This window comes from Phascolarctos cinereus, unplaced genomic scaffold, assembly GCF_003287225.1.
Source record: "Phascolarctos cinereus isolate Bilbo 61053 unplaced genomic scaffold, phaCin_HiC Scaffold_7;HRSCAF=346, whole genome shotgun sequence".
Classification (NCBI taxonomy): Eukaryota; Metazoa; Chordata; class Mammalia; order Diprotodontia; family Phascolarctidae; genus Phascolarctos; species Phascolarctos cinereus.
Window position 1 is genome coordinate 137,522,732 of NW_027556180.1, and position 26,956 is coordinate 137,549,687.

Here is a 26,956-nt window from a genome sequence, read left to right on the forward strand (position 1 = left end):
CTTATTTAAGTGACCTGAAGTAATTTTAGAAGTGAATACTTTTCAAAAATTAAAGCAATGGTGATGAGGAAAATTTGTTCATTAGCTCCCGTTCACAATGAACATAGAAATGGATTGAATGAAAATAACTCACCACTGATTTATTTCCTCTGTTGTATAACCCCATAATTTACTTAGCTTATTTGTGTGATGGGGTCAATATTTCAGTGCTTTAGTGAATCTGTTTTCTCATCAATGTGTGTATTCCCAAGAATACGATCGTATCACATCTACATCTTTTCATCCAATGCAATTTTGTTTCTCTCCTTCCATGATTCTTCCATAGAGGATCTAGCCATGAGCTATTAATCTATTCATTATGTCTTACTCTTAATATATGATTAGCTCAGATCTTTCCTGACCACACACATTCCTGAGTAAATGTTTTAGGCAATTAATTGTTTATAAGCCATTTCTGGCAATATACTGCATCTCATTTATGCCTGGCAATCCAAGTGAATGAAATACAAATCTATCAACATATATTAAGAATTTGCATTCTAAAAGAGACTGTGCTAGGTGATGGGTCTGATATGGACAGACCTGTATTTTAGAAATATTATCTTGGCAGCTCTGTGAAGAGTAAATTAGAGGCAAGAGATTCTAGAAGCAGGGACATTAATTCAGAAACTGTTATAATAATCTGAGAGATGAGGTGAAGATCTGAGCTTGAATGGTAGCTATATAAGAGGAGAGAATGTGATAATTCTGAAAGATGGTGAAGAGGAAGAATCAACATAACTTGACAACTGATTATATAGAGTTAGAGAAAATGAAGAGTTGAGGATGTTGAGGTTAGTGATAACTGTGATGGTGATTCCATTAATGGAATTCCCTAAGGATATTTCCTCAGCTTCTTGCTGTTTAATACTTTTATTAATGACTTGATATCGTATGTAATATGCTTATCACATTTGCAAAAAATGGGAAGGTGGGAGTGAAAATCTAAAATGTTAGATGGCTAATTGAGTTTCATCTAATAAAAGGACATATAATAAGACTCCTTTGTAATTCTCTATTTGTGTTTAAATAATCAACTTTTTAAATACATATTGGGTGAGGCATAATGAGACAACAATCTGAATATAAAATATCTAGGAATTTTAATGGATAGCAAGCTCAGTGTGACTCAGTATAATAGCATAGAAGCCAAGTAAGCTTATGCTACCCATGGCAATAATAAGAGTCATAGTGTCCACTTGTACTTTGCCCTGGTAGGAACACATCTGGAATTTTGTATTAAGGAATGAACACCACATTTTAGAAAACAAAAAACAAAAAAACAAAAAAACAAACCATAAGCTGGAGAGTGACCAGAAGAGGACTTATCAGGATTATAAAGGACCTTGTAATCATGTCATGGGATGGCTAGCTGAATGATGCAAGTGTGTCTTGGTGACTAAAGAACTGGCTTCAAAGCCATGAAGACCTGTGTTCTGACAAATACTGCTTGTGTAACTCTGATCAAGTAACAAATCCTCAGTTTCCTGGGCCACTCGCTACAAATATAAATTGCAGAAAACATGACAATCTGGGTTGGCAGTGAGAGTTGCCAAACTTCTAACATCATTTTAGATACTACCTTATATCTCTCCTCGCCATTTGTAAATTTCTTGAAAAATGTGTCTGCATCTGATCCCATCAGTTCCTCAACGACTACATTCTCTGCAGCTTCTCCTAATTACGTTTTCATTCCCACTGCTGTACTGATATTTCTTTCTCAAAACTCCTAATGATTTCTTAATGACAAAATCCAAAGGATAGTTTTCAATCACAGTTCTTTCTAATGTATCTACCACATTTAGCATGATTGAGCACTGATTCCTTTTGGATTTGTTGTTATTTTTCAGTCATTTTGGTAGTGTCCAGTTCTTCAGGACCCCATTTGAGGTTTTCTTGGAAAAGGTACCTGAATGTCTTTCCATTCCCTTCTCCAGTTCATTTCACAGATGAGGAAATAGGAACAAACAGGGGTAAGTGACTTACCCAGGGTAATGACAGCTGCTGTTTGATGCCGGACTTGAACTCAGGAAGATGAGTCTTTCTTACTCCAGGACCTGTGCTCTACCCACACCGTACTGCCTAGCTGACCCTGTATCCTCTTAGATACACTTTCCTAATGTACTTATTAATCCTTTTCTTTTTTCATCATCTTCCTGACTACTGTAGATTTTTATTTTTCAAGCATCCTGTACCATGAACAATTTTTCTGCTTTCCTATCTCTGGATTCATGCTTCCTATCATGTCTTCTCTTTGTCTATTGAATTTCTATGAAGCTGAAGTCACATGAAAATGCTAGAGTTGCTAGGAGGCCTTTCTCTATTTCTATGATTGGTAACAGCCTTCCCCTTCTCTCTTCATAGCTCACATATTCAATTTTGTACATGTCATGTGATGTACTCACTGCATATTATTTTACCTTTATGTTTATATATATATATATATATATATATATATATATATTTTCTCCCATTTAAACTCTATGAAAGCAGAGATCAAATTCTAGCTAAACTTTGTAAATTTCCTGAGACATAGCCCAGTTCTTTGCATCCCATAGGTAATGCATAAATATTGAACCAAAGTGTACAACTTTCAAACCACAGTCTCAACTCTGTGACCTGAATTATTTGAATGGGCTCCATACAGAGGTCAACTTAAACTAATATACACTACACTTCAACATCATATTGTTCTTTGTGAATACAACCATTTTCACCATCAAAGAAGATGTGCATATTTGGCAAACATGCTGATGACAAGAAAAGTAAATTTTTCTTTATTAACATGGAGATTGAAAAAAAATTAGAATATTTCTTTGCTGAGTATGAGGCTGCATCTCCATAAACTAGTTGTTTCGCTGGAATAGCTAAATAATTTTAAATTCCATTTATTAAGCTTGTTGCTCCTCGACTTTGAAGGCCATGGGTAAATGTTAAGAGGACAATAAGTCACTATTTCATAAGTCTACTCTGTTGAAAACTATATACAGTTAACTTAAATATGAGTGAAATGCTTTAATTTTGTGTTGCCCTCCCTGAAATAAAATGAAAATATTCACATACTTATGATTTAAGGTATTTTCAATTAGCACTTACTATGCATCTGCTCTATTTCCACTTCAAGGCTTTCATGACAGATTGTGCATTAACAAACTAACCTAATAATAACCCTGGACCAATGTGCCTTTGAAATTAATCATAGCCACACTGAATTTTGATGACTAGAATGGGCATGGAATTATAGCATTTATACAGTAGCTTAAAATGAATATTGAGAAGCAGGAGCTTTTCTCTTTATCTTGTACACTATAATAGATTTATTATTTCTTTTAAAATATACATAATCTATATTACTTGTTTTATTTGATTCAAAACTTCAATTCAGCAGCTCTCCTTCATATTTACTTCTCTCAGCTATACATGTATACATATATTGTGTTTATTCAGAAGGATAATTCCACAAGCTGTAGCATGGTGGCACAGAAACAGTTTCTTTAATAAAAATCTTAATGTTTCACTTTACATTCCAAGCACACTCTAATTAACTTCCTTTCCATTTTACTTGGTCTCAGAGGGTTATGGAAGCTCACGAATATTTGACAAAATTCAACAAAGCAACTACCTGAAGTTGAAACATTAACCTTGGCAGTAAATGTACCTGTATTCAATCCATGCACTCCACTTGTACCATTGTACAATGACCTAAAAACTGCAGCATTCCACTTTAACTGAAGAGGCTATAAATCAATAATTATCATTTCTGTCTCATTACAAATATTGTATGTACCCTGTATTTATGTCCTGAATGATTTCAAAGCAGAAAATAAACATTAAAAACTAGGTTACTTGGTTATGTAACCCATACCATATTGGCTTTTCCCTTTATAAATGAAGTAGAAGGAGAATTAAATTAACTGCTGGTTACTGTACAGAGGTCTGAAACATTATACACTTTGGAAATTATGCCAACAACAACCACCAGTCTGATCCTTCACCTTTTTGTCTTCAGGATTCAGAAAAGAAACAAACAAAAAGAAGAGTAAGAAGGCTCTCTATAAGTATTTGTTGAATTAAATTGTGTTACGTTAACTAGGAGAAAGGAAATGCTGAGGATCTGGGATCTGGAATCTGGGATGTGGTCCTTGCTGTTGGCTGTATGGAATCTATGTAGCCACAAATGAGAGTGTCATACTTCTTGACAAGTACAGGGGCAAAAAGAGACGCATTCATGAGCGGTGAATCCACCCATCTGATAGAGTTTTTAAGAATTGGGCTAGTCCAGAGTGCTGCTAAAGATCTACTATGGCTTCTACAAGACAGGGCTGGGGTGTGTGTGTGTGTGTGTGTGTGTGTGTGTGTGTGTGTGTGTCTGTGTGTGTCTGTGTGTGTGTCTGTGTGTGTGAGAGACAGAGACAGAGAGAAGCAGAGACAGAGAGAAGACAGAGAGGCAGAGAGACAGAGAGATGGAGAGACAGAGGGAAAGACAGAAAAAGGCAGAGAGACACAGAGAACAAAAGAAAATTGAAGAGACAAACAGATCGGAAAGCATAGCTTTCAGAAGCAATGTCCATTAGATGCAAGGAATACTCTACACTGTAATCAAAACTTCACCAGTCTTTAAACCCTGGTTTAGAGTGTATATAAGGGTCTTGATTACCCTTGTTCCTGAGACAGTTTTTCTAAATCCTACACGGGGAGATCTGCCACACCAGATTCCTATGTATATTACTACTTCCAGTCTTCCACTATCTCTAGGTCCTTTGATTTCAGTGCCTACTACTTTTATTCTCTCATGATAGTACATGTGACAGATCACAGGTTTTTCCTAGGATTTATTTACAAGGAAAACGAATAATATAAAGTCAGATATAGCACCAATAGCAGTATCATTCTGTCCCTAGCTTTGGGCAGAGAAGAGAGTGATGGAAAATGTTGGGAAGGGGTGATTTTCAGAGACTAGTTTTAAATGTAAAGAGGTTGGGGAAAAGGTAGCCTGTTTAGCCCAGCTGCCACATTCCCTCTTATGTATCTTTCTTGTGAATGCATGTTGCTTAACTACGATGAAAGCTCCTAAAGCTTACCACATAAAGGACTGGAGGTACAGTTATATCTGATAGTAAGAAAGAGAATCATAGATAAAGGAGTAGAACTAAAATTGCCTGGAACTGAGGTCAGCTCTTGGTGCCACTTTCAATGAAAACAAAGCAATTCAAGTTCCTGCAAGATTCATCAGTGGATAGCTCAGAGGAAGCATTGTAAAGGGGAAAATGTGATGGGTTTAGAGTCATAGGATATTGGTTCAAATAGTGGCACTGCTATTCACTAGTTGTATGACATTGGACAAATCACTTAAACTCTTTATTCCTTAGTTTCTTCACCTGTATAATGAAGGGAGTTGACTAAACAGTTACCAAGGTCACTTCCAGCTCTAAATCTAGGCTTTTATCTACAATAACAAATTCTGAATCAAATCTCTGTCTGATTTGAGGTGGGGAAAAAATCTATGGGTTTTTATTCTTTCAGTCCTTTAGGAGATTGATGTGGGGAGCTCGTAGACTAATATAAGAACACTGTCAGTTACTCCTTGGTTCTGCTCTTTCATGGTAGCTATTGATGTTCTTATATCAGTCTAGAGGTCTGTGTCACCTAATGAAATGAATGAACCAATCAACAAGCTCAATTAAGTGCCCATTATGTGCCAGACACTGTGCTCAGTACTGGGTATCTATAAAGCAAAAGCAGCAATTGTCATGGCTTCTGTTGCCATTTCACTCACTCTTTTTATTTGTCCCTTACTATTGCATTTACAGTCAATTCTAAGGCAATGCTGTGTAAATAAAGTACAGTGGTAGAAATAAATTATGGCAACTTAATAACAACACTGTCTGAGTCTGCTTCCTTATATCAACCACTTAAGGCTTAAGTGGAAGGCAGGACAAGAGTCCAGAAGTTCAGTTGAACATCATCTGTCCAAGGAAAAGAAGAAGCTTTCACTCAAAGATTTTCACTCATAAACAGCCATTCATTGCTTACCGCTCCTGCACCTCAAGTAACCAACAGCCTGGCTTATTCTCTCCTGAAAATGGTACCAGTCATTGACCTTGCTTTCAGGCTATTGTAGGTCTGCTTCCAAATATCCAGTTCCCTTTTTCCACATGCTATCAGGTATACACATTGCATTGTGTGTGTCATTTACATGCTAATCAAGTATAGGTTTGGGGTCACTTCCCCAGTGACTATAAACTGCCTGGCATTTTACACTTCTGCCAAACTAGATGGAGAAGGGCAAAGCATAGGTTGTCACCAGCAAGGTATTATTTCCACAGCCGTTTTCCTCAGGCTCAGGTTCAGTTTCTCTTTTGAAAATTCTGTCTCTCACCTTTCTCCATTGTTTAGACAGCTACCTTGTGCTGATCATGAGTTTATGATCATGCCCTGTGCTGAAAGGGAAGAACAAAGGAATCTTGTACAGAAATAATGTCCAAGGTTAAGAAAAAAATCAGAAGTGTATATGAGGTCAGTTGTCCTGGCCAATTCATGTGGCTCTCAGGCTTAGTACCTTATTCTTTTTTCCCCAAGCTGAAATCTTGGCATTTATTGTTTATGTTCAGAGTTCCATGCTTAAAGTGCTATGACCAAGTAAGTTCTTATTACTGCTGCTTTTGCTGTTGTTGGCTCTGCCTGCCTCAGTTTCTTTTTTCTTTAAGTATTATTTTATTTTTTCCCACAATTACAAATAAAAAAAATTTTACATTCATTTTTACAAGATTTTGAGTTCCAAATTTTTCTTCCTCTCTCCCTTTCCTCCCACTTCTGTAAACAGTAGGCAGTTTTATATAGTTTATACATATGCTATCATGGGAAACATATTTGCATATTCATCACAGATGTGGAAGAAAAAAACATCAAAATTTTAAAAAAGCACAAGAATGAATAAAGTGAAAAAAATTCTTTGATCTGCATTCAAAATCCATCAGTTCTTTATCTGGATATGAATAGCATTTTACTTCTTGAGTACTTTGTACTTGTTTTGGATCATTGTGTTGCTGAGAAAAGCTGAATCATTCATAGTGGATCATCACATGATGTTGCTGATACTGTCGTACAGTATTTTCTTGGTTCTCATTTCCCTTTGCATCAGTTCATACAAGTCTTTCCAGGTTTTCTTTTACTCCATAGATGTCTGTCTGCTTCAAGTGTGTTTCTTGTAAACATCATATTGTAGGGTACTGGTTTTTGATCCACTCCACTATCTGCTTCTGTTTTATGGGAGCATTCATCCCATTCACATGCACTGTTATGATTACCACCTGTATATTTCCCTCCATCCTATTCTTCCTCCTGTTTGTCCTCTCTCTTCTTTCACTCTTTCCCACATCACCAGTGTTTTGCTTCTATCTACCACTTCCCCTGTTCTACCCTCCTTCTGTAGTCCCCACACCCCACTTATTTAACCTCCTTTCCTCTTACTTCCTTGTCAGGTAGGATAGATTTCTATATTCATCTTATTGGGTGTGTTATTCCCTCTGTGAGCCAATACTGATGAGAATAAGGTTCAAGAAATGCCTATCACAAATGGTCAAAAGATATGAACAGGCAGTTCTCAGATGAAGAAATTAAAGTCATCTATAGTCATATGAAAAAATATTCTAAATCACTATTGATTAGAGAAATGCAAATCAAAACAACTCTGAGGTACCACATCATACCTATCAGATTGGCCAACATGACAAAACAGGAAAATGATAAATGTTGGAGAAGATGTGGGAAAACTGGAACACCAATGCATTGTTGGCGAAGTTGTGAAATGATCCAACCATTTTGGAGAGAGGTTTGGAACTATTCCCAAACGGCTATAAAAATGTGCATACCCTTTAACCCAGCAATAGCACTTCTAGGACTGTATCCCAAAGAGATCATAAAAATGGGAAAATGAACCACATATACAAAAATATTTATAGCACTTCTTTTATTTTTTGAATGTCATTCCTTCAAATACACCTTATATCCCTACCCTCTTTATGTTTATTCCTTCTATCTGTACTGTTAGTGATAAGGTTTTTAAGAGTTTTAAGTATCATCTTCCTGTGTAGGATGTAAATAATTTAGCTCTATTGAATTTATTTTTTTTTAATTTTCCCTTTTTATCTGTTTATGCTTCTCTTAAGTCTTGATACTGGAGGTCAAATTTTTGGTTTAGTTCAGGTCTTCTCCTTATGAAAGGTTGAAATCCTTCTATTTCATTGAATGACCATTCTTTCCCTTGATGTATTTTGCTTGACTTTTCCAGGTAAGTGATTTTTTGGTTGTAGTCCTAGCTCCTTTGCCTTCCTGAATATCATTTTCCATGATCTCCAGTTTTTTAATGTTGCAGCTACCAAGTCCTATGTGATCCTGATTGTGACTCCCCAATATTTGATTTTTTTTAATGGCCACTTGTACTATTTTTTCCTTGAGCTTGATAGTTCTGAAATTTGGCTATAATGTTCCTTGAGGTTTTTATTTTGGGATCTCTTTCCTGAAGTGATCAGTGGATGCTTTCAATTCTTATTTTGCCCTCTGGTTCCAGGACATCAGGACAGTTTTCCTTGATAATTTTTTTTTTGAACTATGCTGTTTAGGTCCTCCTTTTGATTATGGCTTTCAGGTAGTTCGATGATTACGATATTGTTTCCTTGGGTCTATTTTCTAGGTTAGTTTTTTTTCCCATGAGGTATTTTACATTTTCTTCCATTTTTTGATCTTTTGAATTTCTTTGGATTGATTCATGATGTTGCATAGAGTAACTAGTTTCCACTTACCCAATTCTAACTTTTCAGGTGTTGTTTTCCTCAATTAGCCTTTGTACTTTCTTTTCCATTTGGCCAATTGTGCTCTTTAAGGAGCTGTTTAGTGAATTTTTGTATCTCTTTTCCATCTGGCCAATTCTACTTTTTAAGCATTTTTCCAAGCTGTTGAGTCTTTTTTCATAATTCTCTTGTATCACTCTTTCTTTTCCCAATTTTATTCTATCTCTCTTATATGATTTTTAAGCTCCTTTTTGGGCTCTTCCATGAGTTCATTCCGGGCTTGAGACAACTTCCCACTTTTCTTTGGGGTTTTGTCAGTAGTTGTTTTGATATTGCTGTCCTCTTCTGAGTTTGTGTCTTGGTCTTCCCTGTCACTATAATAACTTTCTATGGTCAGATTCTTTTTTTTGGCAGGGGGAGAGCCTTTTTCTTTTCTTTTAAATTTGAACTCTGCATCTTGGTTGGAAGGGGCACTATCTCAGCCTTCTTTAACTAGTGCCTGCAGGCCCTGGCTGTTTACCTGGTGCTGTGAGGATCTTACCCTGAGACCAATGGGGGACCCTTGTGTCTGGTGCTGTGCTGGTGAGAAAGGGGTGAGGGGATTGCCTGGTGTTGCTGGAGGCTGTAGAAGTCTGGCAACTTGCTTGGTGCTGAGCTCAGGTCCTAGTGGTAGTGTCTGGTGTGTCTGGTTTTTGGGTTTTTTTTGTTTTGTTTTGTTTTGTTTTTGCATTTCCCTGGGGCTATACTGAAGCCCTTGGAGGTCTAGCCCCTAGAGGATGCCTGTTTGCCCTGGGCTGTGCTGAAACACCAGAGCTGGAGTCTCCCAGTTCCCAAGCATTTGCCTGCTCCACCACAGTGGGCCTTAGGATCTACTGCAAGTTTGCTAAGGTGGGGCTTGCTGCTGACTTGTTGGGATGCTTCCTATCCTGGAATGTGCTCCTCTTTTACTCGAGTGAGATGAACCTTTCTTGCCAATCCTCTAAATCTCCAGGGCTAAAAGACTGCTCCACCCCATCTTTCTGCTGGCTCTGCTGTTCCAGGATTTGTTCTAGGGTGCTATTTTATGGTAGGTTTGTCATTTGAAAATGAATATGGGAGAGCTACAGTGATTTGCTACTTATTCTGCCAACTTGGCTCCTGGAAGTCCCTATGTGCCTCAGTTTTTTCAACCGTCATATGGGGATAATAATAGCTTCTACCTCACACTACCTCACAGGTAAGTAAGAATCAAATGAAATAATATTTGTAAGTTGCTTAGCACAGTTCTTGGCATATTATATGTATGTAATGTTCCATTCCCTTTCCTTACTATCATTTTCCTCATCCTCAAAATCATGATTATGCAAAGTTCTGTTTTTAAAAAAAATACTTGACAGGAAGGTTTCTCTTTCTAAAGAATTAATAGTGAAGTACTATTTTCTGTATGGACTTCTCAGGCTTAGGAGTTCAAATGAGTAATAAGAAATTTACTTCAATGGGGATTCTTAAGTTTAGAAACAGTATCAGAAAAACAAAACAAAAATTAGGGATAGTTAGTTGAGTTCAAATTCAGTTTAATGTCCAGACATAATAAGTAATGATTATAGAATTGAGGTCTATCAAAGTTGCTAAATAACTCTCCTTGCCCTTTTGCTACTCAACTTTTTTTTTAATCAATGTCTTAGATAAAAACCAAAAACAGAATGCTTCTGTAACACAATAGAAGAGAGACAGGACCCCAAAAGATCTCAACATCCTAGAAATATGGGGCATATCAAATAAGTCACACTTTACTCTTCGCAGTTGTAGAGTTCTACACTTGGGTTAAAAAATTCAGTATACCCAGGAAGAGTGGTATAGCTAGACAGCTGCTCCTACATTGAGAACACAGGAGTTTTTCTTTACTTACAAACTCAATAAAAATTATTTATGTAACACGGTAAAGAAAAAAAGGAAAGCTAATATAATTACATCCACATTAGAATCCAGTTTTCAAAATTAAGGAGGTAATGGAATCCCATTTACTTACCCTGGTCAAACTACTTCAAGCGTATAATGTTTGCTTCTGGGTGTATCATTCTAGAAGGGACATTGATACACTGAAGTTCATGTATATGTCAACAAGGCAGATGAGTCAAGTGAGGATAAAAAGTTTAATAACTATATAGTTAGCCCAGAAATTAGAATTAGAACCACTATACAGCATTCTGAGGATAATGGATACAATAATATGTAAAAACATTATATTTGCCTTTATAGAGCTTACAATCAAGTAGGTGAGGTAAGACATGTGCAAGTAACTATAAGATAATATGGAATGCAATAAATATTTGATCACTGAAAGAAAAAATGAATGAGAATATTTTTAGAAGTTTAGATGAGGAACAAGATTACTTTCAGCTAAGGGGATCATAGCTTAATAAATAAAAAGTGAAATTTGCAATGGGATTTATAATATGCATTGTATTTATATGAGAAGAATTTAGAATGGGTGTGTTACCATGCAAAATAATATTATGCAAAAAGATTTGTTCTCTCTGCAGCCAAATTTTTCTTACATCTAAGTGTGAATTGGCTTAATCTTTCCAATGAACATATCTGATTATGTCATTGCACCTCCAATAGTTACCCATTCCGTATAAGATAAAGTACAAACTCCACAGCTTACCTTCAGGATTTTAACATTTCAACCAACCCTATCTATCCAACCTCCAGTCATGTCATACTTATGACTGCACTTTTTTTTCCTTCATGATCTCTGTCTTCAAGACCTTCACTCTTCCTCACTACTTTTCCCAGTTTTTAAGTTCTGTGTAAGTCCTACATCTGACCATTCCATCCCAAATTGATCTTTTCCCCCAAACTCTTATAGAATTTACTGTCTGTATTAATGATTTGATAAGTAGATATTATCAGTCCTGTTCTCTACATAAAATCCTTCAATGACTGCATAGCTCATCAAATAAATGTTATGTTCTTTTGTACCCCTCTTCCACATTACTTTGTTTTTACTTACCTGTATACTTATTGTACTGTAGTATCCCCTCCCTTGCAATGAAAATTTCTTGAGCTCTAGTAGAGATTCATTTTTACCCTTGCCTCAACAGTGAGAAGTAGAGTGTCTTATGTGTTACAGGCATTTGATATATTTTTGTTGAATTGAATTATTGAATTGACATTTAAGGCCACCCATAATCAGATATCATCTGATCTTTTCAACTTTATTTCATACTATTCTCCATGTTCTCTACAACTCATCTACTCTGAATTTCTTGTATATGCCTACAAGCTTTTCTAATTCTGTGCATTGTTCACTCTCTTTCCTATCCCTAGAATACTTTCCTAATCACATTATGCAGAATGCCTATTTACCCTTAATAGCCTAGTTCAAATATTGCCTCCTACATGAAGCTTTTCCTAATATCCTTACTTAGTTACTTTTCTTTAAATATCTCTTTTTCCAATATCTCTTTATGTATTTAAGTATTATTTTGTATTAAGGTCTATGTGTATGTACCACATATCCACACTAGAGTATAACCTCTCTACATAGTATAATGACAGGGACTATGTTGTATTTAATGTTTACTAATTCCCTTATTTCTAGAACAGTACTCTAAATATAGTAGATATTTAATAAATTAGTAAATGAAATAATTAATCTTCACCATCAATGTTATAGTATTCTAGAAAAACTTAGGATCAAGAGGCCATCAAATACAAACCCCACATTTTATAAATAGGGAATCTGAGACATAAAGAGCTTAACTGACTTGGAGAGGATAAAATAAATTTCTGAGGTAGGATTTGAATTAAGACCTGTATGATGCCAAGTCTAGGACTCTATCTATTATGCCCCTAACTGAGTTCTATGAAGTCTCATTGTGACATAAAGATAACTCATAGGTCTTGAAATCTTCCAATGGAGTATAATTTCTATTGAGTTCTACCATACTGGAAAGGCTTCATGGTATGGGAATCATTTATCTGTGAATAGAGAGCACTATTTATAAGGATATTAATTAGCAAAAAGTTGACTTTTACAGGTGATGTTACTTATCTTTATCATTGTAAAATTGATCTACAGTGTACAACATACAAGACATCACTCTTATTATGGTATTATAGCTATAAAAATATTCACTTTAATAGAAAGAAATTCTGTTATCGAAGTTCTGTTACAAGAAGGTGTTTATCATACATATTTGAGGGATGAAGTATCACCCTCCCATCTCTACCTTGTGACCTCATCTCAATGAATCTTAGTACAACCCTAAAATGTAATCGCAAGATGTTAGTGAGGTAGAAAAAGTTGATGACCTCAAATTTCTACCTGAAACAAAGGACGATGTTTAATATCAGTTTAATATTGATGTCATTGCCTGACTATCATTCATGAAATTATAATCCTGGAGGGATTTAAAAATATTATTCAGAGACAATGCAAAAGCACACAGAATGTGTAAGCAGGCTGCAACAAATTTATAAGAAGGGAACTAAAAAGGACCAGAGAAAAGAATGTCAAAAAAACGAAGATGAATTGGTCACATGATGAGGCAAGATATAACTGATGAAGAGGTTCTGTGTTCTTATAGTATCCATGAGATAACAAGAGAAAGTAAAGGAGACTTCCAGAAGATGGAATGATTTCCTTTGGTGAACTTATGGTATGACATGGACAAAAGTTGTACAGGACAGCCAGGAGACATTGTTGGGATGAGAATTGCATTATTAAATTAAATATCTCCTTCAATGATATCACTGATTCCTTTGGATGATTTTATCCCATCTGGCCTTTTACTTTACTAATTATAATATAATATAATTATAATATTATAATACTAATTATAATATAATATAATATATAAAGGTATTTCTGTCTCCCTAATGATAGTAAAAGATCCTAGAGAGTTGGGTTTATGTCATATATGTCTTTTCCAGCCTACTCTGCTCATGATACATTGTAATTCACATAGCAAACAATAAAGACTTTGTTAACTGAATGAATAAATTAATAGTTTAGCAAGTATATATATTTGTTACCTTTGAATGCTATATGTTTTACCATCAAGCCACTGAAATATCTTACCAAGCCAAATTTTCTTTGTTGTTAAGACAGTAGTGCCTATTGTCTACCACTAAAATTAATATTTGTTTCTTACATACGTGGTCCCATGGCTCATAGCCCTTTAATTACTCATTACATAAGTTACCCAGTTTGTCTGTATAGAACTTTTTTCTAAGAGAATACACTTATTAGATTTGAGATCTAGGTTGGACTTACATCTTAGTCACTTACTAGATCTGTCACCTTGAGATAGCCTCTCAGAGACTGAACTTTCATATCTGCCTTTTGGGAAGTAAGTGCTTTAGAAAGCTCAAATCATTCATAGTTATGAATTGTTATCATTATTCTCTTCTTCATCGTCATCATCGACAAAAAATTATGCAGTTATTATTTCTACCTCCAATGAAATGGAGAACCAGTGGCATTGTCAAAATAACTGAGGATTGTGAGTTCTAAAATAACTCATATGTGCTACAAGGGATTTCTTTTCAATGAAACTGCACCTACAGTTTCTTTGGTCTAGTAGCCTTCCCATCAATTAACTTTCCAACAAAAGCAGGTTGGCCAAAAAAAAAAAATTTGAAACTTCCACATCAGGGGCACTATGAGACAGGCAGTCAATTAGTCATCAAAATTTTATTAAGTGTGCCAATGTACCTGATCCTGTGCTATGGCACTGGGGATATGAAGAATGACAAAAAAATACTCCATGCCCTTAAGGGAGTAACATTTTAATGAGGAAAACACCATGTACATAGGAAGGTACATATAAAAAGGAGAAAGTAATCTCTGGGAGAACAGACTAGCAATTGAGAACAGGAGGAATGATTATATTCATTGTCCAGAGTGACACACCCAGTGTATGTCAGGTACAGAGTTATTTTTGATTCCAAGGCCATGTCTTTCTCCATTATGCAATGCTAGCTTCTGCCAGATTTGACCTTAACTTCTGCATTGCTATTTAATTTTCTTTCACAGTTTTCTTAGAACTTAGCACTATAAAGTAAAAAAAAATACAAATAAATGTTTCAAAACATTGCAGTTCAGAAGAATGAGCTGGAGTAGTTTAGAAAAAAGGTTTATTTTCTTGCCTTAAACTTTTCTCAATGTACCACTAAGTGAGACCCATGCTTAATACTATTCACCTGTAGCAACATCAAGGTACACTTATAGTAATGCACTAACTGAACTCATTTAAATATGGAAAATATGTGTTCACTGGAGCATTTAAAATGATGCACAACAGGCTAATTTGGTAGGGCAAAGTCAAATCTCAATTAAAGAAAAAACCACGACTGATCTCTTGCAAAAGAGTCCTGAGGGTCAGGGAAGAATATACTGCATTAATATTTTCAGTGACATACTTCCACCCCAAACTGAAAAAAAAAAAGCCTTCACTCTTTCAATCTAGCTTGAGCTAATTAAACACATAGCTTCTCACAATGAATGGCTACCTCCAGATCTCAACTGTGATTCATATTAGTTATTTCTGTATAAGATATTGCCCAAATCCTCCTTTTAATAATTGTAGGTCACATCATACTTCATGTCTTATGACCATATTTCTATGTCTATGGAGCAAAATTCTATTTTAATATCTTTAAAATGGAACATTAAAAGTGTTCCCAGAAATTTACCATTGCTTAATTTTATTCAAAACATTATAGATGTCTAAGAAACTCCACATCACTTTTCTTTTTTTTATGGCCTTTAAACTAAGTTTTGTCTGACAGAAGAGATGGATCATATAGTTTTCAGATTACTTAATAAAACAAATATTCTGAATATTGTATTCTAGTGTGAAATTTAGTATATTGGATTCATATGCTACCAGGCACTATTGGCATTTTTACAAGTGAACAGAAAAGATGCGTGCCATTTGAAATTTTCCAAGAAACTCTTTGAGTGAGAGAATCAGAGGTAGGGACTTGAATGACACAGGAGGAGTCAGTGAAATCTGAGGATAAGGAAACAATTACAGCAAGTAAATTGAGACATCGAGGCCTTGAGGAGAAATAGTGTTGGCTGGGGGAAAGCAAGGTGGGAGAAAAAAAGGAGAAACCTTTATTTACCCTTATTCCATTTTATTCTCTGCCTTTATTCCCTCAGGGAGTGTTCTTGTACTTTAATAAGTGAATATTGAGCATCATAGTATTCTAAGCATTATAGGGTATACAATATAAAGTAGATGACAGCTTAGAATAATGGACAGACTGCCAGCCTGAGAGTCAAGATGTTTAAGTTCAAGTTTGGCCTTTCTCATATTCTTACTGTGAGTATGGGTATATTACTTAAGCTCTCAGTCCTCCTAGGAAACTCTCTAAGACTCCAAGAATTAGTGGTAGGCAAAGCAGTTAGTGATAGGTGTTGGTAGAATTTCCTCACAAGGAAGTCCTTGTTCTGAGAAAATCACAAATCCTGAAATAAAACTGCATAAGTTGTAGCTGTGACAAGACTCTTGTCTTCAAGGTATCTATTTTGTGGTTGAGACAAAGAAAAATAGATTGAATAGTAATATTTACACATATTTCATAATATCACACTGTCTTACAGAGGCAAATTTTCTTCTTAAAGTCTCCAATGCTGCAACTGCTGATGTGATAGAACAAAAAAAAGCCAGTATGATACAAATAGAAAAGAGAATTTACACAAATTATTGTCATCTGATATGGATAAACTAACATATGATAACTTATGCTTTGATACTTAAAAGATTTATGACTTTGTCTCTATGTGGCCTCCTTCACTGATGCTGAAGGCAACTCCTCTAAGCCTTAGTAGGCTGTGGTTGGTATTGAAAAAAGATTACTTGGTGGCTAATCTTAGCTAAGCTAGCCGTATAGTGGCAGACATATAGTCCTTTCCAGATTCACAGGACCCATTAAAAGTTTTACTCTGATCTGCTGACATAGCTTTCAAGAAACCAGGATCACCTGAGATTCACAATGAGGAGTGACACAAGATTGAGATAATAAAACATTTGATATTTGTATAATGTCTTCTGTTCTTAAAGTGCTTTCATTTCAAAGTAATTAAAATGTCTTTATATGTAGGGCATTGTGATTTATATTGGAAAAGATTCAAAAAAAATCTTGTCTTCAAGGAATTTGTAATGTAACCTGGGGGAATAAGGTGAAAATAGATAACAATAATAATGAATACTAGAAAGGTGGTGTTAAAGATTAGATAGAGATGTGGCTTCTCAGTCATAAAAATCTAAGTTTAAGTTCTAACTTTGGCACTTACTGTCTTTGCGAGCCTGGGCAAGTCACTTATCCATTCAGTGTCTCTGGCCACTAGGACCATTTGTGCTTCTTTTTATTAGTCAAATGAGTGGCAAGATCTCTACACCAATGAAATCATAGCTCATATAAAAAAATGCAACTGAAGGTTAAGGTCCACACAGATTGTTTTGAAATAGTCAACAAGATATTCAGCTTAAAATATTCTTAAGTTAACTTTGAGGCAACTTAAAATATAAAATACAGAATCCTTAATGAAAGAGATGGCAAAAGAGCTAAGGAAAGATCAGATATGAAAGAATAGGGGGTGAAGGGTGGGTTCTATCCATGTGAAGCAGTAAAGATACAGAAACAGCAAAAGACAAGACAAGGTTATGGAATCACAAAAAGTCTATCTTCACTGGAACATGCAATATATAACACAGTTGTGTACTATTAGGCTGGGATGGTAAGTTGGAGGCAGATTGCAGAGCATCTAAAACAACAGGATCACAAATATGACTTCCTAATTTCTAACAACTAATCAATCAATAGGCATTTATTAGCACTTAATTATGTGCCAAACACTATGTTAAGCACTTAGGATACAAGGAAAGGTAAAAACACAAAAAAATAAGCCTTAACCTCACAAAGCTTACATATGAATGGGAGAGACAATATGTATGTAAATATGTAAGGACCAGCATGAAAGGAAGATAAATTTAGAGCAAGGTTTCTCAACACTTTTAATCTCAGGGTTCTTAACACTTTTAAAATTTATTGAGGAACCCAAAGAGCTTCTGTATATGTGGGCTATATATACCAATATGTATTTCATTAGGAATTAAAACCAGTACATTAAATATGTGCAAATATTTATTAATTCAATTAAAACAATAAACCCATTATATATTAACATAATAATATATTTTAGTAAGTATAACTTTATTGCACAAAGCAAAAACAGTGAGGAAATGGTACTGTTTTACATATTTTTGCACATCTCTTTAATGGAGGACACCTTTATTCTCACATCTGCTTCTGTAGTCAGTCTGTTGCAATCTGTTATTTTGTTTGGAGTATATGAAGAAAATCCAGATGCACACAGATATATTGTTGGAAGATGGATAACTATTTTAATAAGCAAACAATATCTTATTTTATAAAAATAATTTTGACCTCATAAATCCCCTGAAAATGTTTCAGGGATTCCAAGAGTCCACTAACTTCACTTTAATCTTTTATTATTGTTTTATTATTAATGATCCACCACAAAAAGCATAAATTATAACTCTTTTTACACATTCACCAAATCAATGGAGTTATCCTTATCAAAGGAGATCAACGAATTGACCTGGTAGTAGTGGGAGTTCAGGAAGCATCACCACCATCACCCCACCAAACAAACAAGCAAAGGAACAACAAAACTCTTGGATAATCTATCCAGGGGTGGGGAACCTGTGGCCTTCTAGGTCCTTGGGTGTAGCCATTTGACTGAGTCCAAGTTTTACAGAAAAAATCCTTTTATTAAGGGGATTTGTTCTGTGAAGTTTGGATTCCATCAAAGGGCTGCACTTGAGGACCTAGAAAGTCATATGTTACCTTGAGGCCGCAGATTCCCCAGCCCTTCAATACCTTTTCACTCCCCAAAATAGTCACCAGTTAAGTAAAGCAGGAATGAGTAAAATGGAGGGGGGAAAGGAGAGAACAGATGTACTAGCTGTGGGAGGATACTTGCTCTGCTGCTCTCAGCAATTTAACGGAGGATGTTGCCTTCCCCACTGATACCCAGTATCCTATCATATCTCATACCTTAGTGACAAAGGTACTGAAACTTTCTGAGGGAACTTTTAGCATTAAGTTAATATTAAAACTTTCCTGAAAACTAGTGGAGAGTAGCTTAAAGCAAATATATAAGAAAAAAATTTTAAAAAGAACACCTTAAAACTGTGAAAATGATGTCAGTGGAAGCTTATGAATATCTTTTGGGATGGAAAAAAAAATTGTGATGACCAGAATTAGCACCAGGCATATCAGATCCAACAATGTATGGTGATACAGCTGAAGCTGTCATTAATTTATCTGTATCATACGAATTAAAATAGCTAAGAGGTTTCTTGCATACAACCTGCCCTAGGGTATATGTTGTTCCAGGGGCTCACCTCACATGAGCTCACCTATTCATTCTTTCCAGGCCAGCCAGTTACAAGCTTCTGTTCCTAGAAGTCTTATCAGAGGAAGAGGACAAGTTAAAACATATGTGTGTTGGGGTGTGTGTGTGTGTGTGTGTGTGTGTGTGTGTGTGTGTGTGTGTATGTTGATATAACATTTAAATGAAAATAGCTATCAATGTACAGAAAAAATGTAGCACTGGAGGTAGGTGTTATAGATTTAGAAATCTGCCTACAGTATTGTCAAGGGAGAAAGAGGCAGTGTGGTCAAATGTAAAGAAAGTTGGATTTGAAGTCAGAGGATGCAGGTTCAAATTTTATCTCTAATACTTATAATTTTTTTGATATTTGGGCATCTTATTTTTACTTATTGGACCTAAACAGTGTCAAGTGATGCAGCAGAATAAAGGAGTGTAAGGTAAACAACATAGATGTCTTTTCTTACACTTAAGATATTATTGTATGTGTTTATATTAATTTTCAGTCTCAAAGGGAAAAGTGTATTCTATTTTTTGCATATCCCTTGGGTTTTGCAACTACAATAATTACAACAGTCACATGCAATTATCATTTTACTACCAATATTCATAGAATCATAGACTTGACAAAAGTACATCTTTACCAGTAAATTACTCATTTATTTTATGGCAGAAGTCCAAAAGAGGATATGTGTGACCAGCCATAGTTTTTGTCAACATTGCTAAGTTACTGTTACCCTTAGAAACATTTAGAGAAAGCAAGATTTAGAATCAATTAAGTGGGTGTCACTTATAATTTGGTTCAGAAACAGTAATTTCTACTTGTTAATCTGCCCTGGTGAATTCAGTGGGGTGTTGTTAGATCTATGAGTTTTCAGAGAATTTCCTATTAAGTTTAAGATTGAAGTTCAAGATCCGAAATTCAGGAACAGGACATAAATTTCAGATATTCTGTGGAGGATTTAAGAATGCAAATATAAATTAATTTATTTGAAGATAATTTTTATTAATTCATTTCTGTTTGCTACCATGGGGGTCTGGAGGAAAAACAAGAAATAGAAGGCATTTATTTCAAGCATTTATTGAAAGGAAAAAAAAACTGCAGTAAATGGCTTTTGAGCTGAGTGGCAGAACTCTTCCTTATATCACTGTAATGCTTCTAAAATAAGTTTGTGTGCCCACATATTTATAATCAAGTAGCACCTTAGTTAACCAGTATGTTTGGAGAACTTGGTGAGCTGTTTATGGTTAATTGAAGATTTTATCACATTTATTCATGAAATTGCTGCAAGGCAAATGTATTCTATTCATACTATAAGGCACTGCCAACCTTCCCAAAATGTACTTTTTTGTGGTGGGGTGCTCAGGGACGACTGGAACCTCTGGAGTGAGGGCTTGAAAAGCCCTTTTCGGGGCTGATCATCTACTTTTGGTGTCCACTTATCACCCAACTCTCACCTGTGACTCCAAGAAACTGTAGCATGTGCAATGGCCACACCCTGGTAAAACTGTATCAGTCAATGAGCTAAACCAGATTCAGGGTAACCAAGAGGCCTCTAACAATTTGGTGAATTAAGGGGATATCTACGTCATGTATGTGAAGACTTCTCCCAGTGGAATGGGTGGATGAGAACAGTTTGTTCCAATGGCCATGAAGGTGAGTGAAACAAATAACATGGAGAGCTTAGAGCTTGGTCACACTCAAGTCATCCACTGTTTCCCAGGCCATTGCCAATTATCTTGACTATCGTCTTGCCATTGGACTTTGATAACTCTGGAAAAGAGAGTGAGGCTGATGACTTTGTATGCTTAAATCCAATGCACCCACAAGCCATCCCTGTGATATTATTGGTCTTCTTCGAAAACTAAGAACAATATAAGTGAACAAGAGATAGAGAGCAGAGTGAGATGTAAAATGGATAATTCCAGTTACATTAAATTAAAAAAAGGTTTTGTACAGATATAACAAATGTAGCCAAGATCAGAAGGAAAGCAAAAAATTGGGGGATAATTTATAATTTCTCAGATAAAGGTCTCGTGTCTCAAGTATATAAAGAACTTTCTAAAATCTATAAGAATAAGATCTTTTCTCCAATAGGTAAATCCTCAAATATATGAATAGGCAGTTTATAGATAAAGAAATCAGAACAATTTATAGTCATATAAATAATTATTGATAAGAGAAATGCAAATTGAAACAAACTTGAGATATCATTTTACATCTATGAGATTGACTAAAATGATTGAAAGGGAAAGTGACAAATGTTGGAAGGAATATAGAAAAACTGGAAAACTAATTCATTGTTCGTAGAATTGTGAACTGATCCAACCATTTTGGAGATGAATCTAGAATTATGCCCAATGAGTTATTAAATTGCCGATACCCTTTGACCCAGCAATAACACTAATAGGTCTATTTCCAAAGATGATAAGGGAAAAAGGAAAAGAATCTACATATTCTAAATATATGCATATCTCTTGTGTGATTAAAAATTGGAAATCGCTCGATTGCCCATCAATGGCTAAACAAGTTGCGGTATTGTTTAAATTATTTGTCTTTCATTCTTGACTTGCAAATGAGTTGAATTTAAGTGAAGTAGGGCTGTGCAGAATCACCAGTCTCACTCTCCCCTCCAGAGCCATCTGATTCCAATGGCAAAATATAGATAACTTTATTAAAATGGAATAGGCAAGAAAAGGCTAGATGATTACTTGGAGATTAGGCTATAGAAGAGATTCCTGTTCAGGTAGGGAGACCATATAACCTGGACTAATTTGACATTTCTACTCTCCTGTGATTCTCTATATTATTTATTTCACAAGATCTCATACCCGTTATCTGTGAGTACCCCTACAAAGCTCTGTCCTGGTCCATCTTCTGATTTTTATTCCCCACTTTGATGACCTTGTTAGCTTCCATAACATCTGCATCCAGATGATTCCCACATCTTTATAGCCAGATATGGACTCTCACTTGATTTCTAGCTCCTCAACATTGCCTATTAGATGTTTCAAAATGGACATCATGTTGGTTGCTCAATCTCAACGTATCCAAATCAGAATTAAATATTTCTTCTTCCAAACCTACTTTTCTTCCAAACTTTTTTATGATTAATGAGGGCACCACTATCTTTCCATGTACCCAGGTTCACAACTTTTGTGTCATCTTCAACTCCTCACTCTTAACCCATACACCTAATCAGTTATCAAATCTTGTCATTTCTTTCTTTACAACATCTGTCACATTTATTTCCTTTTGTCATTTAGTCATCACCCTAATTAAAACTCTTAGCACTCCTTTCCTGGTCTGCTACAATATTTCCTATTTCATCTCTGCCTCAAGTCTCTTTCATTCCAAATCCATCCTTGAAACAGTTACTAGAGTGATATCCTTATAGATTTTACCATGTCACTTCCCTTACTCAATAAATTCTAGTGGCTCTCTACTACTACTAAGAACAAGTATAAACTCCTCTGTTTGGCATTCAAGAACTCTTCATAACTTAGCCCCTATTTTCTAGTCTTCTTAAATATTGCATTGTTCCACACACCATATGGTAAAGGCATAAAGGCCTACTTATCTATATCACTTTCATCTCCCATCTCCCTAACTTTGTGAAGAGCTGTATTCCACAGCCTGGAATATATCTTCTCTTTAACTTTATTTCTTTCAATTCCTGGTGTCTACCAGGATTCAAATCAGGCATTATTTTAGCTATGAGGCCTTTTTTGATCCTCTTCAGCTGGTAGTATCCTATCCCCTCCAAATATCTTCTTTTTTGTATATGATCTATTTTTATATACATTTATAGGTATTTATACACATACACACACATATGTATTTATATGTGCACACATATGTGATATTCATAAGCACCTTGAGGACAGGGCCTCTAATGCTTTTATCTTTGCATTCTCAGTGAATACTTATTTTTTTTTAATAAATCATATAATAGGTGCTAAATAAAGGCTTATTGAATGATTCATTGATTGATTGGAAAAGACCTAAGAAATTTTCTAGTCAAACCCATACCAAAGCTGAAGTCCTTTTTAAAGCCTTCCAGACAATCATTACTAGTTCTCTATAATTTCTATTATTGCTCCTAGTTCTTCCCTCTGGGACCTAATCAACCTAGTCTAATCATTTTTCTATATGGAATTTTAAATATGTATTTATTATATTTAAGATATATTTAATTTTAATTATTAATTCAATCATTAATATTTATTATTAATTTAATATTGATATTGTTTAATGCTTCTTTTTAATTAATTTAATTAGGATAATATTAATATTTTTAATATCTTATTTAATATTAATATTATTAATTATTGATGTTTAATATCATATAGATATGTATGTTTTGGTGAGGCAATTGGGATTAAGTGACTTGTCCAGAGTCACACAACTAGTGCATGTTATGTGAGTGAGGTTGGATTTGAACTCAGGTCCTCCTGACTTCAGGACCAGTGCTCAATCCACTGCGCCACCTAGCTGCCCCTGGAATTCTTAATAATTAAAGACAATTATTATCCTCCCCACCCCTTCATCCTATCTTCTTCTCATTAAACTTGCTTTTAATGGCATGGCCTCCATTAGTTTTCCATCTTGGGTACCTTCCTTCTAGCTTATCTCTATTCTTCCTAAAATGTGACACATAGTACTTAACATGGGAATAAATACAGAAAATCATACAGGCAGAATACAGTTGAATCATGTAACCTACATTGTTCTGGATATTTATTTATCTATTTATTTATTTATTTAATTTTCAGCCAAAGACAAGGTTGATTAAAGATCTGCTATATTGGCCAGACTCTTAAGGAATCTGAACATTAGTGAGCTATTGGGTAGGTTTTAAGAATCTGAACATTTTAATGGAGGCCAGATGGACCCTATATACAGAAAGACTATGGGAGGGATCCAGGAGTGGCCAAGTAGTCTGGAGTGACTGGAATGCTAGGGAACTGGACCACGTGGCTAAGGGAGAATGGAGCTTACAAGGGTGGGAAGTGGCCAAGGGCCATCTGGAGGTAATAGACAATAGTGGGCTAGGCTAGGTTAAGAGTAGCCGAGAGTTGGGAGATTGGGCTTAGGCCAATAAAAGATAATGAAATAATAATAATAACAATAATAATAATGATGATGATAATAATAGATAATGAAAGGCCAGTTGATAGGATTATAACCTCAGGTGAATGCCAGAGATTTGGCCATGTGAGAAAGTACAGGGTTTTTTTCCCCTTTTTTGGAGTCTAGATGCCAAAGACATGGTCTTTTCCTTTTAGAGCTTCAGATCCTATCCCCATCATTACCCCTGCAAAAAAAAAAATAACACTCAAATTCTTTTGAGGTAAAGAGTGAAGGTCCTGGATTCTGAAACTGCTTCTCACTGGCAAGGGGCCAGGAACCTGCCTCGAGGGGGTCCTAAAGAGAAGGTTGACTGGACCATCTACAGGCTGTATCCATGGGGGACATTGGGTGGTCCCTGCTATTTGCTACCAACTGTAGGTAAATGGCCTGTAGTCCAAGTTCAGAAGCTGGCTTCTTTACTTTGAGCAGGATGTGCTGAACCTGGGTTATGCTTCTAGGCAAAGGCTGCCCCAGGACTCAAGGCCATTGCCAGTGGGGCCCACGCTGTAGCTGCTGCCCCTCCCCCCTCCTTCCTTTCAAAGATACTCTCTTGATTATAGGGAAGGGAGTGGGAGAAGGAAGTGACCATGATTGTCAGGAGGTGTTTCCAAACTCCTTAAGGATTGATCACAAAACCTCCAGAATCTAAGAAGTTTTTAGCAGTTCTAACTTTTCCCTGTAGCCTATGGGAAGAGGATCCAGGTGTGTAGAGGGAAGGGAGTAAGTAAGCCTCAGGGAACCAAAAAGCACCTGTAGTTTTCCCAATTTCCTAGCAATGAAAAAATGAAACAATTGGGTATACTCTTCTAGATAGGGTGTCCATCCTTGTCCTCCTTGCTGCAGAAGGTGTACCCAGGTCCATGGCCTCAAAACGAACCAGTGGACCAAGAGCTTGAGAGCATCAGGCTGAGTAACTGTCTGCCTGAAAAGCACCTCCAAGCCTTTCTAGGTGCTTGGAGAGTGAACTGAACTGCAGGGAAAGAAAGAGGGGAGAAATATTACATACCTTCCAGTCATGGCTGGAAGAGAGCTTGAGGTTAGGCAGCTTCCCCATATGCTCCACCAAAATGTTAAGGTTTTGGGGCACTGGGAAGCCAAGATCACAATATGTGGATCCTGCCCATAGGAATTTGACCCAAGTCTTCTTTCAGCCAAAGATAAGGTTTATTAAAGATCTGCCATATTGGCCATAGTCTTTTTTTTTCACTGAAACAATCAATAATTTAATAAAAGAAAATGACAATAATGAGACAACATACCAAAACTTATAAGATTCAGCCAAAGCAGTTTTAGGGGAAATAGTATGTTTCTTTTTTTTTTTAATATAAATTTATTTATTTGTACTTTTCAACATTCATTTCCACAAGTTTTTAAGTTTCAAATTTTCACCCCATCTCACCTCCCCCCACCCCAAGATGGCATGCATTCTGCATATCCCTTCCCCTAGTCTGTCCTCTTTCTTTCTCTCCCCTTCTCTTATCCCCTTCCCCTTCTGCTTTCCTGTAGGGCAGGATAGACTCCTGTACCCCATTTCCTGTATTTCTTATTTCCTGATAGCATGTGAAAACTTTTTTTTAAACATATGTTTTTAAAACTTTAGGTTTCAAATTTTCTCTCTTCCTCCCTCCCTACCCACCCTCACTGAAAAGTCAAGCAACTCAATATAGGTTGTACATGTGCAGTTATGCAAAACACTTCCATAGTAGACATGTTGTGAAAAACTAACTCTATTTCCCTTAATCCTATTCTGCCCTCCCATTTATTCTATTCTTTCTTTTGACCCTTCCTCCTCAGAAGTATTTACTTCTGATTACCCCTTTTCCAATCTGCCCTCCTCTCTATCATCCCCCTGCTCTCTTGTCCCCTTCTCCCCCTATTTTCCTGTAGGGTAAGACAAATTTCCATACCCAATTGAATGTGTATGTTATTCCCTCCTTAAGCCAAATCCTATGAGAATAAGATTACTCATTCCCTCTCACCTTCCCCTGTTCCCCTCCACTGTAAGAGACTTTTTTTTCTGTTTTTTTTGTGAGATAATTTACCCCATTCTACCTCTCCCTTTCTTCTTCTCTGAGTATAATCCTCCTCATCCCTTAATTTTATTCTCCAGATATGACCCCTTAATCTTCAACTCACCCTGTGTCTATCTATCTCTATCTATCTATCTATCTATCTATCTATCTATCTATCTATCTATCTATCATATAATTTTTTTCTTCCAACTACCCTAATACTGACAAAGGTCTCATGAGTTATAAATATCATCTTTCCATGCAGGAATGTAAACAGTTCAATCTTAATAAGTCTCTTATGATTTCTCTTTCCTGTTTACCTCTTCATGTTCCACTTGAGTCCTGTATTTGAAAGTCAAATTTTCTATTCAGCTCTGGTCTTTTCATCAGGAATGCTTGAAAGTCCTCTATTTCACTGAATGACCATTTTTTCCCCTGAAGGATTATACTCAGTTTTGCTGGGTAGGTGATTCTTGGTTGTAATCCTATCTCCTTTGCCCTCGGAATATTATATTCCATGCCCTGTGGTCCTTTAATGTAGAAGCTGCTAAATCTTGTGTTATCC